The following is a 16,842-nucleotide window of genomic DNA, read 5'->3' as shown; positions in this document are numbered from 1 at the left end:
GCTTAAAATCTCAGGTTAATATTAATGAAAAGATGTTTTAATTTTTTTTTAACCTTCTAGTTAAAAACTCAGTGGAAAGGATCCTATCAAACTTGTATTGGAAGTTTATTCCAAAGAGACAGAACCACCACAGAGAAAGCACAATTTCTTGTGCTTACTCTTTTGGTCTCCTTTGGTGTAGCTGTTCTTAGCGTCATGGACTGTGAAAAGTGGCTGGGATGGGTAGCTGTTCTATGGGAGAGATCTTCCAACAAGTATAGAGGTCCTAAACAGTTAAGAGCTTTATAGGTAATAACCAGCACCTTGAATTGTGCGAGGAACGTAACAGAGAGCCTATGAAAGTATGCCAGAATTGGAGAAACATGTTTAAATCTGCTGATTGGGACTGCTTTTTGTTTTAAGAATTTCCCCTACTTGATTTTAATTTCCCCCTACTTTATTGTACTTCTTATCAATGTTATCTTTATGCTAATGGAATTGTATTTTTCTTTATTTAGGATTTTATTGCAAATTGCCTTGTGCACTCATTGAGTCAAAGGGCAATGAAGAAATATTTTAACCAAATAAAAAGACCAGCTGACAAGGAGAAGCATATAGTGTTTGTAGCGAAGCAAAACGTTTAGAATATATTCTCTATTAACCCTTAAATAAGTCTTACATGCAAACCTGCAGTGACCCGACAAAGGTCACTAGCCTACACCACCACCTAGTTCTTCTAAACCACTGGTTCTTAACCTCGGGTTACTCAGGAGTTTTGGACTGCAACTCCCAGAAGCCTTCACCACCAACTGTGCTGGCTGGGGTTTCTGGGAGTTGCAGTTCAAAAACATCCGAGTAACAAAGGTTAAGAACCACTGTTCTAAACCCCTCCTTCCCATTTGTGATGTGTTGAGAGTGACTTTGTTCTCTGTAGATGGTGACTTTCCAAAGATGAGAGCCTGCTAGTTCTGTAGACAGTCTCCCTCTGATTTAGAGCCATAGAAAATCAGGGAAACCACTTTGCAGGCAATATTGTGGAAACATGGTGGAAGACCACAATGAGGACTAATATACAGTATTGTGACGGATTCCCTATGAGCATCAGGACTGAGGGTAAAGTTTGAATTTTGTGGGACAAAGTGTTTTTCATTGTTTTAATAAGATATATTTGAAATGTGTTGTTCTTTTGGGGGCCTTTTAATCATTGCTGTTTTGCACAGGAATGGGGAGGCACTGGCACACATAGCTGTTATATTTCACCATTGGCCTTGTTGGGAGTTGCAGTCGAATCTCTAGGGTCCCATACATTTTCCACCCCTTCTGTAGAGCATGGGAAACAGACAAGACTGTTATCTAATCAACCATCCTGAGATCAGAATATAACCGTACAAATTTGCTACCTTACAACAAGTCAGCAGTTGCAAATTGGAAATTCATTCATTCATTCATTCATTCATTCATTCATTCATTCATTCATTCATTCATTCATTCATTCAACTTATATGCCGCCCACACTACCCAACGGTCTCTGGGTGGCTTACAACAATTAAAATACAGTAAAAAAAAAAAACAATTAAAATACAATTAAGATATATACTCTAAAAATTGCCATCAGGACCCACAGTTGATATTATTTCAATTAAAAGCCTTCTGGAACAGGAAGGTTTTGACCTGGCGCCGAAATGTCATCAACGTCAGCACCAGACGAATCTCAGTCGGGAGGGCATTTCATAGTCTGGGGGCAGCTGCCGAGAAGGCCCTTTGTCTACAACCTATCCCTCTTATCTTCTTGAGGGACGGCTCTTTCAAAGGGTCCCCCTGGCTAGATCTTAACTGCTGGGTAGGTTCATATGGAAGGAGGTGGTCCTTCAGGTATTCAGGGCCCAAGCCGTTTACGGCTTTATATGTCAAAACAAACACTTTGAATTGGGCCCGGGAAGCAACTGGTAGCCAGTGTAATTTGAACAGAATTGGCTTGATTTGTCCCCTAGCGGCCCCACCACTCACCAGCCACGCAGCTCGATTCTGGACCAGTTGCTGGACCGTCTTCAAAGGCAGCCCCATGTAGAGCACATTGCAGTAATCTATACAAGATGTTACTGGTGCGTGTGTAACTGTCATGAGACTCTGCTCATTCAGGTAGGGCCGTAGCTGGTACAATTTCCGCAGCTGAAGGAAGGCGCCCCTGGCCACCGAGTCCACTTGGGCTTCCAGAGTTAGACTGGGGTCCAGGAGCACCCCCAGGCTGCAGACACTGTCCTTTAGTGGGAGTGTAACCCCATTCTGGGCAGGGAAATGCCCTCCAGCCTGTCTGGCAAAGCACCCACTAACAGCAGCACTTCTGTCTTGTCTGGATTGAGTTTCAGTTTATTAACCCTCATCCAGTCCATTATCAGGTCAGACATGAGTTCAGCACAGAAACCGCCTCACCTGGATTGGTGGAAAACGAGAGGTAGAGCTGAGTGTTGTCAGCATATTGCTGACACTTCAGCCCAAACCTCCTGATGACCTCTCCCAGCAGTTCCATGTAGATGTTAAACAGCAGTATCGAACCCTGAGGAACCCCATGACATAAACACCATGGGGCAGAGCAACTGTCTCCCAGCACCACCCTCTGGACATGGTCAGCCAGGAAGGAGCAGAACCACCATAAAGCGGTGTCCCCAACTCCCAACCCAGCCAGCCTATCCAGAACGACACCATGGTTGATGGTGTCAGAAGCCGCTGAGAGGTCCAGGAGTATCAACAAGGTCAGACTCCCCTTGTCTCTCTCCAGCGAAGGTGGTACAAGGCGATCAAGGCAGTCTCAGTACCAAGACCTGGCCTGAAACCCGATTGAAATGGATCCAGAAAATCTGTTTCATCCAGCAGTGCCTGGAATTGTCCGGTCACAACCCGCTCCAACACTTTGCCCAAATAAGGGAGGTTCGCCACTGGTCGGTAGTTAACCATCAGCCTTGGGTGCAGGTTAGGCTTTTTAAGGAGTGGCCTCTTTCAAGGGTAGGGACCACTCACTCTCTAAAAGAGGTGTTCACGGCCTCTTGGACCCAGGTGCAACTCCCCCTGGCAGATCTTCCAATTAGCCAGGATGGGCAAGCGTCGAGCGGAGTGGTGGTAGAACAGACAGATCCAAGCACCCTGTCCACATCCTCAGGTCTCAACAATTGAAACTCATCCACCACACTGGACACATCCTCTAATTCTGCAGTAATGGTGGAGTCCAACCCTGTGAATCTGAGCAATTTCCCCCTCAAAATTAATGGCAAACTCATGACAGCGAGCTGATGAGCAGTCTGGGACCTCCACCGGATTTCCCGGTTGAAGATGATCCCGGACCACCTGAAACAGCTCTGCTGGACGGCATTCTGAGGAAGCAATACGGCTGGAGAAATATTGGTGTTTCTCCAGCCATATTGCCACGAAATAGGCCCGATTATGGGCTCTAAGTTGTGTTTGATCAGACTCCCGGTGGGATTTCCTCCACCTGCGCTCCAGCCGTTTCCCCTCTCGCTTCATCGCCCGCAGTTCAGAAGTATACCAGGGAGCTGCTGTCTGGGCTCTGTGTGCAGGGAGAGGGTGCTTCTTGGAATCTCTCCAGTGCAACCTTAAAGAATAATGTACAAAGCCATACCTTGTAGCTACTTTTCTTTTTCTATGCCTCAGATTGGAGATGACACTGGGTTAAAGATGGCCAAAAATGAAACCTATACAGAAATAAATATTCCTGATATAGTAGGTAATAACTGATTACCAAAAACTTTCACAAATACTGATGCTTTAAAACAGTATGTAGAAATCAGTTGTTATCCTCATAGGTCAGAGGACTTCACTTGTGTTCACTTGTGTCACAAGTGAACAGGAGTGTGTCTCAAAGCTCATTCCTATGCATATTGAGTCAGACATTCTAAGGGAAATAATTCTCAGGGAAATGCAAAGGTATCAACCCATACACAGAAGAAGACCAGAAGAAGTTTGTTTCTATATAACAGTCTTGCAAACAGGAATGCAAAAAGATTGCAAATATATAGTTTTCTGTCTCAGTTTTAAAGCCCATCGTCACCTAGTCCCTCTGCCTCTTACCTGAGATATTCAAGACGGCTAAAAGCACACAATGCTGATATAACATGAATTACTAGTGAATAGTAACTATTACTGATCATTAAATGTAGTAATTTCTTATTATGAAAACAGCAGATGGTTCAGCAGATTGAAACATGAATTTTAGGAGGCCGGAATACAAAAGGTATACTAATTTGCAAGGCAGGCAAACTAAGAAAGCCTGCTGGAACTCATAGGCATCCAGTATCTTATGCCATTGAAAGAGTTCTAGTATTTAGTGGAAGCCATGCTATACCAACAAATGCCAGCTATGTCACCTCTGTGACAGGTATACGTGCAGAACATCTCCAGTGGAATTTTCAGTCAGCAGAAATGTCTCCTTAGTGAAGAATATAAAACTGGGGAAGTTGTGGGTGGGGCATGGATGGTAATGTGCACATATGGAAGTTTCTAAACACTTTTCAAGAGATGTTGCCACATAAAGCATGTGAAGGCAACCCACCCTGATGTAGCTAAAGTACTGTATGCCTCTTTTAGTCTGTGATATTTCATGATCCAAAGAAAAGAACACTGATATCAGGAAAACTTGGCTATTCCAGATTATTGTTTCTCTGCCTGATTGCCAAGAGGCAGTTTATTTTTTCCATAGGTTATTCACTGAGTTGTTGAGTTGGTTAGTTTTCCCTTGTGTGCAAACTGCACAGCAATAGTGTAGGCCAGTGGTTCCCAACGACTCAAGGTTAGGAACCACTATTGTAGGCTATTGAACAGCAAAGTTCAGAAGCCAGTTCACAGAGAAGGGGTAAAGAGTAACTCTCACAAGTTCAAAAATGTAATGGCAATCACTAACCATTCTAGGTCACTTTTTCCAATCTTGGGATTCTCCAGATTGATTAGACTTCAGTTCCTATCACCCCCTGTCAGGCCATTATAAAGAATGAAACATTTGAAAATACCGGTTGGACAGTGGGATAATATAGGCTCTATTTAGTTATTGTTCTGGGGGAAAATGTAACAAACCTGAAAAAAACTCTTTGGGTCACTAAGGAATTTAAATTATAGTATATACATAGACTGCATAGGTCAGCCTGCTTACTGACACATTGGCTTCCTTGCTGGGAGGATCTAATCAGCATCTGGATTAGAACCTTCCTTCCTTCCTTCCTTCCTTCCTTCCTTCCTTCCTTCCTTCCTTCCTTCCTTCCTTCCTTCCTTGTGTATGAACGTTATATCCTCATTGAAATTGTGAAACTGAGGGGAAGAACTTGGGAAATTTTCTTTCTTTTTTCTCTCCTTTTAATTCAGTATGAGAATTAGTGAAATTTACATATTTGCCCAGCCAGGCATAGGACTTTTAAACTTATTTCTTCAAGTTAGCTTTTGAATTCCTGTGCATTCAGTCACCTTTGGAGCTGAATCAGCACTGCTTCTCATGGAGCCTTGTGGTGCAGTGGTTCAGCTGCAGTACTGCAGACAAAACTCTGCTCACAACCTGGGTTCAATCCCACTCAGCCTTCCATCATTCTGAGATCCATAAATTGAGTAGCCAGCTCACCGGAGTGGGGGGCAATGTATACTGTGCTTAATTAAATTGTAAACTGACCAGAGAATGCTTTGAGCACCATTCTTTTTGATAATCATGTTTGTACCCCTCATGCTCCTTTTTACATCTCCCCTCCAGTTTCAATTTATTTTTTTTAAGTGCAATGACCAGAACATGCACATAATTCCAAGTATAGTTACATGTACTGTGAAAAGCATCACAGTGTTGAAAGTTTTAGTTTTGTTTCCATTTATAAGAATTCCCAGCATGGATCTTGCCATTCTTGCATGAACCCACCATTGAGTCAACATTTTCACTGAACTGCCTGCAACTCTAAGAAATCTTTCTTGATCTGTCACCATTATTTCAGAGCCTATAACTGTAAATGTAAAGTTAGGATATTTTTCTCCTTCATCACTTAACACTTAGATGTATTCAACCTCATTTGCCATTTAACATCCATTTCCCATTAGATTTTTGGCCCTCACAGTCTTCTGGTGTGGTAGTTTTAGTGTTGAGTATTTGAAGTATTTGCTGGAAGTCATGTATGAGCTGATTCATTAAAAATGGAGACTAAGTAGACAAAACAATAATTAAACTGAAAAGTTTTTAAAATTTAGTAGATCTAGGTGTGGGCCTCTGATTCATTTTTAGTTTGCCTGTCCTGTGTAGCAAGAAATGGATGAGTCAGTTGGGTTAGCTAAAGGCGTCCTTGTTTTTATTAAATTGTTGAGTGTCTGAGACTTGACTGTTGTTGTTTTTTCCCCCTTCATCTTTATATAAATAAAACAGAGACGCAACTATGTGGCCCAGGAGCAGAATTGAAAATAACCTTTACTGGACCATCAAAAATGTGAAGTTGAGTAGGGTGATTTTTGAACTTTTGTGTTCCCACTCCTTTTGATGACAAGATATACACAGTATCCTGCCCTGGAGGACTTAAAACTAACTTTTTCAATTTTAATGACATTTATTTAAATATGGAGGAAAATAAATGATTTGCTGGAATCAGCTCATACGTGACTTTGCTGGAAGTCATGTATGAGCCAATTCATCAAAATGGAAAACAAGTAGACAAAACCGAAAAGTTTTAAAAATTGGGTAGATCTGGATTTGGGGCCTCTGATCTGAAGATTTAGAGATCATTGCCATCAATACTCTGATGACACAGAGCTCTAGCTGCATTTTCTACAGTGGATGTTGTCCGGATACTTGAGAACTGCCCGGCCACAATTCTGGAATGGACTCAGGCTAATAGGTTCAGAACTTGTGTGTGTTTCCGGGCCCAGCCTTTTCAAGGGAGTCCCAGTTTTGCGGCTGTGGCTAGGTTAGCCTTTAACCAACTAAGGCTGATCACTCAGTTGCACCCCTATCTGGATGAGAGGGCCTTGAAGAGGTTTGTGCATGTGCTGATGATCTTCGAGATCAGCTACTGCAACCCTATGTGGGGTTTCCCTGGAGTCTGACCTGGAAAATGCAGCTGGTGCAGAATGTGATCACATCTCTCCAGTCCTGGCCTGCCTGCATTGGCAACCTGTGCCATTCCAGGCCAGGTTCAAGGTTTTGCTAAAAGCCCTTAGTCTTTATTATCCATCACTACACTACTTCTCATTACTTCTCTCCCCTTCAGTCTTGTATTTAAGGACTAATTTGGTGGCCATGGGTAGACGGGGACATGGAATTCCATGAAGGAGAGTGAATGTGTATCTCTTCCACACCCTTCATTTTCTGTCCCTTTAGTGCTTGTCTGCAACAATTTTGCTGGTTTCATTTAAAATAGTATCTTGCTCCATCCAATTATCGTCCTTGTTTTTGATTTGTTAGAAGTGTATATAGGATGAGGAGATGTATCACATTTATGATAACTCTCAGTATATCTATGTTTGGCAGATGGATAATTCAGGTAAAAGTTATGTGCATAGACAGTGATCTTTTCTAAACATGTTAAAATCATTTGGTGACCTACCCGTGGTTTCAACTGATTGATTGATTTGACATTGCTGAAAAAAGCAATCTTATTTATTTGATGAGCAATAGTGTTCAGTAAGTTATGAGAAATAAGGTTGTCCTTAATGACTTTCCACTTTCTGGAAATGGCTAGTTTGTGTCATGGGTAACTTTAGCAATGATCCCATATCATCATCTGAAAAATAGTCAGTATGATGCTTCCAGCTGAGATTTTAAGCCACTGTGATTTGTGTTGGAAAGAAAATACAGGCTAAATCACATATTACTTGTATTTGATCTCATCTGTGAATATGTGGAAAGTACATAATGAACTGTGAGCATTTCTGTTCTGTAAGCTGTAAATTATCTTTTAAAGAAGTAGGAATTCAAAACATGTTTGCAGATTCTAATGCTATCAAACAAAGTTGGTCAGTGTAAGTTTCTGCCTGTCATTTTCACAGTGTCACTATGCCCACTATTCACATTTCACTGTAATATGCATAGCACTTCCGCTAACTATATAAATTTAATCAGCCTCCCTCAGTCAATCTTAAAAATTGAATGCTATTTTTTTAATCCCATTGGTATGATTTTGACCAGAATCCTGTTAAGAAAAACTGAAGACAAGAGCAGTTGTGCAGCAGTTCACCTCACTGATCTTTGCATGATTGATTGCATGCTCTGTTTCATTACTGGTCAGCTAGTAGAGAGCTTAATGTATGAAATGAAGCAGAAGTAGATGTTTTTCTGGAACTCTCTGGCTTTCTCCATAATCCAGCGCATGTTAGCAATTTGGTCTCTAGTTCCTCTGCCTTTTGAAATCCAGCTTGTATTTCTGGGAGTGCTCGGTCCACATACTGCTGAAGCCTACCTTGGAGGATTTTGAGCATAACCTTGCTAGCATGTGAAATGAGTATAATTGTATGGTAGTTGGAGCATTTTTTGGCACTACCCTTCTTTGGGATTGGGATGTAGACTGATCCTTTCCAATCCTTTGGCCACTGCTGAGTTTTTGCTGGCATATTGAATGTACCACCTTAACAGTGTAATCTTTTAAGATTTTAAATAGTTCAACTGGAATGCCATCACATCCACTGTCCTTGTTAGTCAAGCTTTCTAAGGCCCACTTGACTTCACTCTCCAGAATGTATGGCTCAAGGTCAGCAACCACATTATCTGGTTTGTCCGGGATATCCAAATCTTTTTGGTATAGCTCCTCTGTGTATTCTTGCCACCTCTTCCTGATGTCTTCTGCTTCTGTGAGGCCCTTACCATTTTTGTCCTTTATCATGTCCATCTTTGCAAAAAAGGTTCCTTTACTATCTCCAGTTTTCTTGAACAGATCTCTGGTTTTTCCCTTTCTATTATTTTCCTCTATTTCTTTGCACGGTTCATTTAAAAAGGCCCTCTTGTCTCTCCTTGCTATTCTTTGGAAGTCTGCATTCAATTTTCTGTAACTTTCCCGATCTCCCTTGCATTTTGTTTCCCTTCACTTCTCTGCTATTTGTCGGCCCTTGTTGGACAGCCACTTTGCTTTCTTGTGTATCCTTTTCTTTGGGATGGTTTCTGTTGCTGCCTCCTGTACAATGTTACGAACCTCTATCCATAGTTCTTCAGGCACTCTGTCCACCAAATCTAGTTCCTTAAATCTGTTCTTCACTTCCACTGTGTATTCGTAAGGGATTTGGTTTAGATTATACCTGACTAGCCCAGTGGTTTTTCCTACTTTCTTCAGTTTAAGCTTGAATTTTGCTATAAGAACCTGATGATCAGAGCCACAATCAGCTCCAGATCTTGTTTTTGCTGACTGTATAGAGCTTCTCCACCTGTGGCTGCCGAGAACATAATCAATCTGATTTTGGTATTTCCCATCTGGTGATGTCCATGTGTAGAGTCACCTCTTGTGTTGATGGAAAGCAGTGTTTGTGATGACCAGCTTGTTCTATTGACAAAACTCATTTTGATCTCCAAGGCCAAACTTCCCTGTTGTTGCTTTTATCTCTTGACTCCTTACTTTAGCATTCCAGTCCCCTACAATGAGTAGAACATCTTTCTTTGGTGTCAGTTCTAGAAGGTGTTGTAAGTCTTCATAGAAATGGTCAATTTCCGCTTCTTCAGCATCGTTGGTTGGTGCATAAACTTGGATAACTGTGATGTTGAACGGTCTGCCTTGGATTCATATTGAAATCATTCTATCATTTTTGATTGTATCCCAGTACAGCTTTTCCCACTCTTTTGTTGACTATGAAGGCTACTCCATTCCTTTTACGGGATTCTTGCCCACAATAGTAGATATGATAATCATCTGAGCTGAATTCGCCCATTCCTGTCCATTTTAGTTCGCTGATGCCCAGGATGTCAATATTTATTCTTGCCATCTCCTGTTTGACCACATCCAGCTTCTCAGGGTTCATAGATCTTACATTCCAGGTTCCTATGCAGTATTTTTCTTTGCAGCATCTGACTTTCCTTTCACTTCCAGGCGCGTCTGCAGCTGAGGGTCCTTTCCACTTTGGTTCAGCCGCTTTATTAGCTTTGGAGCTACTTGTACTTGTTCTCCGCTCTTCCTCAGTAACATGTTGGATGCCTTCCGACCTGAGCGGCTCATCTTCCAGCATCATATCTTTTAGCCTTTTGTTTCTGTCCATGGAGTTTTCTTGGCAAAGATACTGGAGTGGCCTGCCAGTTCCTCCTCCAAGTAGATCGTGTTTAGTCAGAACTGTCCATTATGACCTGTCCGTCTTGGGTGTCCCTGCATGGCATACCCCATAGCTTCTCTGAATTACTGAAGACCCTTCGCTACGATAAGGCAGCAATCCGTGAAGGGGCAGCAATCCGTGAAATGGTAGAATAATCTACATTTACTCAAATACAGTCATCTCATTTTCTTCTGGTTGTTGCACAAGGTTGGAAGCCAGGGTTTCCCTTAACTGGGGCTTATTTTTGAGGTAGGGCTTATATTATGAGTATCCTGAAAAGTCATACTAGGTCTTATTTTCAGGGAAACAGGGTAAGTATACCACAAAAATTATCCCGTGAGTTGAAGTTATATAACAATTAAAGTTGTATCATATTGCTATAATTCTGTACTATGAATACACTGTTAGCCAACCAACTGTGTGTAGAATCGCTCTTCAAACCCTCTGTTGAACAAGGGGACTGAGGATGCATCTATTTAAGGCATTCAAACAAATGGCTGGAAAGGGTTTCTCCTGATCAAGGTTCAACCAAGTTTTAGAGAGATACACAACATCTGTTGGCAAGAGCAAAGGGGAAATGTAAAACACCATGTGGCGGGATGCTTTTTGCATGTATTCCGGCACCATATGTTTATAGTTTGGAAAACCTTTTTGGGGTGGGAGGTGGGTGAGCATGAAGAAGTTACATTTTACATGAGCACGGACTTAAGAATTCTCCAACTCATAGCAGTACAATTTATTTAATTAAAACCCCAGATTGTTTTGATGAAGAACTAGGCAAGAGATAAAATGTATGTTGCATCTCATGCTGGAACTCTTACACAAACTCTGAACTAATTGAATGCTTGTCACGAAATGTGTCTGGAAAGCTCTGTTTACAGTGATACAAGCAGAGCACGCACCCAAGCTTTATACAGAAATAAATGATGGATCCCTCAAAACTGGTTTTTGAGTTTTTGCTACTTTCCCTGTTGTGCACACTTTCTGTTGTGAGAAGGTAAATGACAGAGGTAAAGGAAAATCCTTCTCTCTCTCTTTGGAATGGATATATGTATATTTTGTTCGTCCTCCTTCATAATTCTGTGGTCTAGGGCTGTCCTTCAACTATTACTGTGTTTTTAGCTACCTTGTCTGCCATTTGGTTACTTCTGATGAGGAAAGTAGCTCTGAAACCATGATATACCATAGCAGAAATTGCAATATGCCTGTTCTCTTTCTCATGTCATGCAAGGTTACATGTGTGTTGCAGGAAGCAAGGGAAGGAGAACTTCTGGGGTTGTTTGGAAGCTGATTAAGAGCAGGTTGCTTGTAAAAGGAGATCACACATGTTATCAGTAAAGACCTAGCAGCACTTTGTAGGCACTGAAATGCAATTAAGCATCCTTAGTTGAAACATAGATAAAAAAACCAGACGCCACACCCGCCCTCATCGTTAACAAGGCTGTGGATAAAATAAAACTGTATCTGTGTTCTATTAGCATTGCTCAGCATAAGCCCATATGTAAGAGCTTGTTCAAGATCTGTTGTTGCTATGCTTTCTTCTTTTTAACTTTTTGTTCTTGTGCAGATATCTTGGGGAATATCCCTCAGATGGCCACATTTCACAAAATCTGGACTTCTTACAGAACTGGAACACTTGTTAGAGGAGAGATAGGGTAATACCTTTTGTCATGTGCTCCTCTTGTTTTTATGGATTTGTTTTCTGTACTGTCAGATAGATGTTCTATTGGTTGAGTCACTATCCATGAACCATATGCTCTGTGTGGGGGGGGGGATGTGTTTTTTCAGTAATTGTTTTGATTGATGGATCAGTGAGCCAGTTGGGTGGCCCAGTTCACCTCCCTTCTTGCCAATAGGAGGAGCAAAGATTTTGTTTTTCAGAATCTATGCTCCTCCTATGTAGAGTCAGTTTCTCAGTGGGTTTTGTCTCTGTGCTATGTTACCTAACTTTAATTTAGTTTTCTATTTTTCTGGTCTGTCTTAAACCACTGCTGAGAGGATTCCTTAAGCTTTCCTATGTGTGCATTGGAACCAGAACTTTAATTTTTGTGACAATGTATAAGAATAATTCCCTTTCTGAATGAGACTTTGTTTCATTTAGTGGCTATAAGGTAGTCTAACATCCAGAATAACTCTCAAGTACTGTACTGTTTCCTGTGTTTGTCTGGTAATAAAGATGAGCATAGCTATTCATGTTCGTTTCTCTTCCTTTCTTATAATCACAATCTTAAGTATGTTTCATTCTGTTTTCACAGAGGCTTTTTATATGTCCACATGAATACTTGCATATACAGTATTTGGCAAAATCCTGTCCATGCATATGTAAATGAAATGTTCAGGTGTTATGCCCAGCAACAAGGAATTGTATGGTTAAATTGCACAAATGTTCATATATGCCTGGTGTGACCAGCTGCACAATGCATCAGTAGAAGTGCTTTGTGGCCAACACTTCCACCTTGTGAATATAGTAACCACTGTAGGTGCAACATGATTTTGTATAGTTGCATAACATTATTTTGCCATTTAATATTTTCTCAACATATGCATTTTTGTACAATGTTGTCTGAAAATGTGTTTTTGCAAGCAGTTTTCGATAGAATAACAAAATTTCATTCATGATCATCATATTCATTTTTGGACTCACTTTTCCTTAATATGCATTTTCCCCCCTGCATTTATTGGTTGAAGAATTTCATTGCAAAATTCAGAAAAGTCAAGTGTGTTCCTCAGTGTGCACATGTGTGTTTTAAATCTGTATGATGACTTGCTAATTTTGCTGAATTGCTTGTAATTGACACATTTTAATATAATTTTCCAAATCCTAATCTGGAAAATGTGCCTAGTATAATACATTCTTGTACATGTTTCTGCATCATTTCTTATAGTGAATACATTTTCTGATTTGAAGAACTGCATGTAATCATGCGAAAATAGGGATTTCATTAGTAGTTATGGCTGTTAGCATTGATAGCTTTATTCTGTGCCCTTAACTAGATTTACAGCTTGTCACCCCTGAGACCATCCCCTTTTCCCCATTTGTTCATGATCAACAATCTTTTAAGTCAAGGTGGGAATCATATGGCCTGCAGGTTCCATGCTATCCCAAAATGTTTTTATTGCCTTTGGGAGATTTCTCAGACATGATGCTGATGAGCAGGAAGGGCCCAAGGAGTTTCTGTCCTTGAAATAAAAGGAGGGGCACTCTCATCTTTTAAACAACTGCTAGCTATCCCCCATCTCTTTTAACATACACGGGAAAAAACCCAATGGACAAAATTCTGTTGTGCAGTTATGAAAAAGGTATAATTTTAAGAAGCAAATGAAGAAATCTTCATAGGTATTATCTGTCATATGCCTAGTTCTATGACTGAGTATGCAACAAATAGTGCCCATGGAGATTTCTTAACTTATGGCAATTATGCTTTTTAAAATCAGTTTTGAGCAGTTTTGCGTTATTCATAAATGATGAGACTGTAGTTGAATGACAGACGTTGTCACCAGTTCTTCTGCAATTCTCTATAAATTCACTTCATTCTTTAAAAAAACAAAATCAAGGAAACTTTCTATAAGAATAAATTTCAGTTGATTTGTAATGCTAGTCTCCACATTTTGGTAAATCCCCACAGTGTTGAGAAATGAATATAACACTTATTTTATAAATCTGGCTATTTAACCTAAGCCCCTGCATTAGGATATGCTTTGGTGGTAGGTGAATGTGAGAGGATGGAAAATCAAATGAAATATGTTGAAGGATCCCACAGTATATCCAGAAATCTCAGAGTTTTCTAAGATGGCATTAGTGGGTTAGGCTGTCTAATAAATGCTATTTCTAGTTTCATTGGTAGTTCTCATACCTCAAAACCCATAAAATAACTCATTACTGAGCCTTTTGTTCCTATGGTCAATGTCACTTTCAGCTGAGTATTATGATGGGCTGGGAAGAACAGTAATCGCTTGAACAATTTAAATTGTAGTAACCAACCTTTGCTGTGCATTTATATAATATAGAACATGAATTCCCATTGTGTGTATAGGCTACAAGAAGTTGTTTATTAGCTCAACAATACTTAGTGTGGTTGGTGTGACTAAACCTCAACAGCCACTGCACAGACCATTAGTTGATTTATTAGCCTGTGTTGTCTTTGCTAGATGTCCAACTTCTTCTTTACCCAGTTGCCTGAAACGTGTTATTAGATGTCAAGAATACGCCATATTCCAAGTTCTAACATGATTTCAAATGACTTTACGTTTTCAATTTAGCACACTATCAGAGGTCTTTTCCATTATTTCCTCATGCCAGAAAACTAGAAAATGCATTATCAGTTCGCTTATAAGGTGTAGCTAAAATCTTAGAGGAGGGAACTTCACAATGCAACATCCAGCATCTTTATAGTAAGGGGGAAGAAAGAAAGATGTAGACTGGAAATTGTGATTGGAAAAAGCAAGGAGGACAATGGCTCTGAAATTAAACTTAAATAAATATTAAACAAATACAGTTAAGAGAGAGACATTAGGTTCAGGTGACATTAGGTTCTAGCTGCCTAGAGTGGCCTTTTAGGCCAGATGGGCGGGGTATAAATCAAATAAATAAATAAATAAATAAATAAACAAATAAACAAATAAACAAACAAACAAATAAATAAATAAATAAATAAATAAATAAATAAATAAATAAATAAATAAATAAATAAATAAATAAATAAATAAATAAATAAATAAATAAATAAATAAATAAATTTTCATTCAGTGTGGCTAAAATGGTTTCTTCCAGTGATTAGTACCCTAGGTTTTTTAGTCTGTATGGGAAAAGTTTTCTGTTTTCTGCCAGATTTTGGTTCTGACTGCTAAATAGCTACGTTTGTTGTTGAAGTCATTTTTGACTGTTACTTCCACAGAAGAACTGGCTGACTGTTTACAAAGGCATGAGAAGTTTCTGGTCATTAAAATCAATGAAGCAAAGCAGAAGTTATTGTTCTGTGCATTTTGCATTTTTTCATTATACAGTATTCTCATTTTTGCTTGATTTTCTTTAAAGAAAGATCATGCTTGTTGTGGAGATTGTCCCAGAATACCTTGCGTTCGTGTGTGTGTGTGTGTGTGTGTGTGTGTGTGTGTGTGTGTGTGTGTGAGAGAGAGAGAGAGAGAGAGAGAGAGAGAGAGAGAGTGTGTTGTTCCACTTCCTAGCATGTGAGAACAAGATAAACAAGAATTTAAAACCCTAGAACCCTAGTCCATGTTCTGGTACCTCTTTTTCAGTGAATATCATAGATATGCTACTTTTTTTAAAAGTTGAGAATTTTAATGTATTTTTTTTTAGCTGTTGTCCATATTTTGGGTGGCTGTGCTTTTAGTGCTGTGATTTTTTAAAAAAAGAAAAAACATTGTTTTCTGTTATAAACTGTGCTAGTCACTAACTCTAGAGACTAAGTTAGGCATTTTTAAAGTGGCCTACCTGTCATGGTGAAGGAGAATGCCGGCTTTCAAATTACCCACAGCTTTTCCATAGCAGAATGCCAAAGCAAGTAATTTTGAACTATAAATTAGATAAAATATAAATATTTCACCTCTCACCAGTAATGGCCTAAAAGCAACAGTAGTCTTTCACAAATAGCACTTTGACCATTTTGGAAGCAGTCTCCCAAAATAGGTGGACTGCCACAAACCCATGCTGTGTTCTGGTAACAGGGAATATTCATGTGAACCTTCAGAATTTGCTTCCCCAGGATGTGGTGATGGCAACTGATTTAAGTGGCATTTTTTTAAAAAAAGTATTAAACAAAATCACGGGGAAGGAGCCTACCCTAGGTATGAATCACAGCAACATAATACAACCTCTGCTATGCATACATAAGTTATTAGACCTCTGGTTGCAGATGTTGTGACCAGACAAGCAATAGTAGAAACAACACCCTTCTCCTTGAGGCTGTCTGTCTATGGTAGCATCCTTTGCTTTCATACCTTGTTTCCCAGAGATATTACACTGACCTCTATTAGACATGAGAAGCTGGACAAAATTAGATCAGGATCACACACAAACCAGAATTACTAGTTTATTCTGGGTTGTTGTGATTTGCATGTACGTAGCTTACTTGCTTCCACTGCCTTCTTCTTTGTGAAGGGCCATACAAGTGGATGGGGCTGTATAAAAAAAGACTGTCTAATGTGATACAGCAGTAACCACAATCTCCTGAATGCTTAAGAAAACATCTCACAGAACAAAATCTATCAAACCTAAGCATAACATGTCTATAGATCATAAGAGTTTGGTATGTGGTTACTTCTAATATTTGTGGATTTTCAAAATAAGCTTTGGTTTTCAGGATGTAATCCTTATAGGATGGGTTTAGAAGTTAATGGAATGAATGGGAGGGGAGGGTAGATATTACTGAACACCGGAAGAAAAGAAACCTAATCTTTCCTTGAGAAATTAGAATACTGTATGGTGAAGTATATGATAATGAAAGTGTGTGTCTCTGTCTGTGTGTGTGTCTCTCTCTCTGTGTGTGTTTTGAATGCTGTATAATTAATGACTGTATTGGCTGGTGTTCATATTGAGCGCTAGCAAAAGCACTCCGGGCCCTGATTCGTGTCCAAGTTTTTTCTATATGCACAGCT

At 39.8% G+C, this 16,842-nt stretch overlaps 1 protein-coding gene across 10 annotated transcripts in view; it reads left to right on the top strand.

Annotated features, from left to right (window-relative positions):
- Positions 1 to 16,842, top strand: part of TRPS1 (transcriptional repressor GATA binding 1) — a 278,321-nt gene that overhangs the window by 40,843 nt on the left and 220,636 nt on the right. For 2 of the 10 annotated variants that reach the window (XM_078391607.1, XM_072999271.2), the window contains exon 2: positions 11,795 to 11,882. The exons of the other annotated variants lie outside the window; for them this stretch is intronic. The gene's annotated coding sequence lies outside the window, so the exon portion shown is untranslated. The remainder of the gene's footprint in view (positions 1 to 11,794; positions 11,883 to 16,842) is intronic. 10 annotated transcript variants of the gene reach the window in all.

The sequence above is a fragment of the Pogona vitticeps genome, chromosome 4 (genome assembly GCF_051106095.1).
Source record: "Pogona vitticeps strain Pit_001003342236 chromosome 4, PviZW2.1, whole genome shotgun sequence".
Lineage (NCBI taxonomy): Eukaryota > Metazoa > Chordata > Lepidosauria > Squamata > Agamidae > Pogona > Pogona vitticeps.
This window is presented reverse-complemented; position numbering and strand designations above follow the sequence as displayed.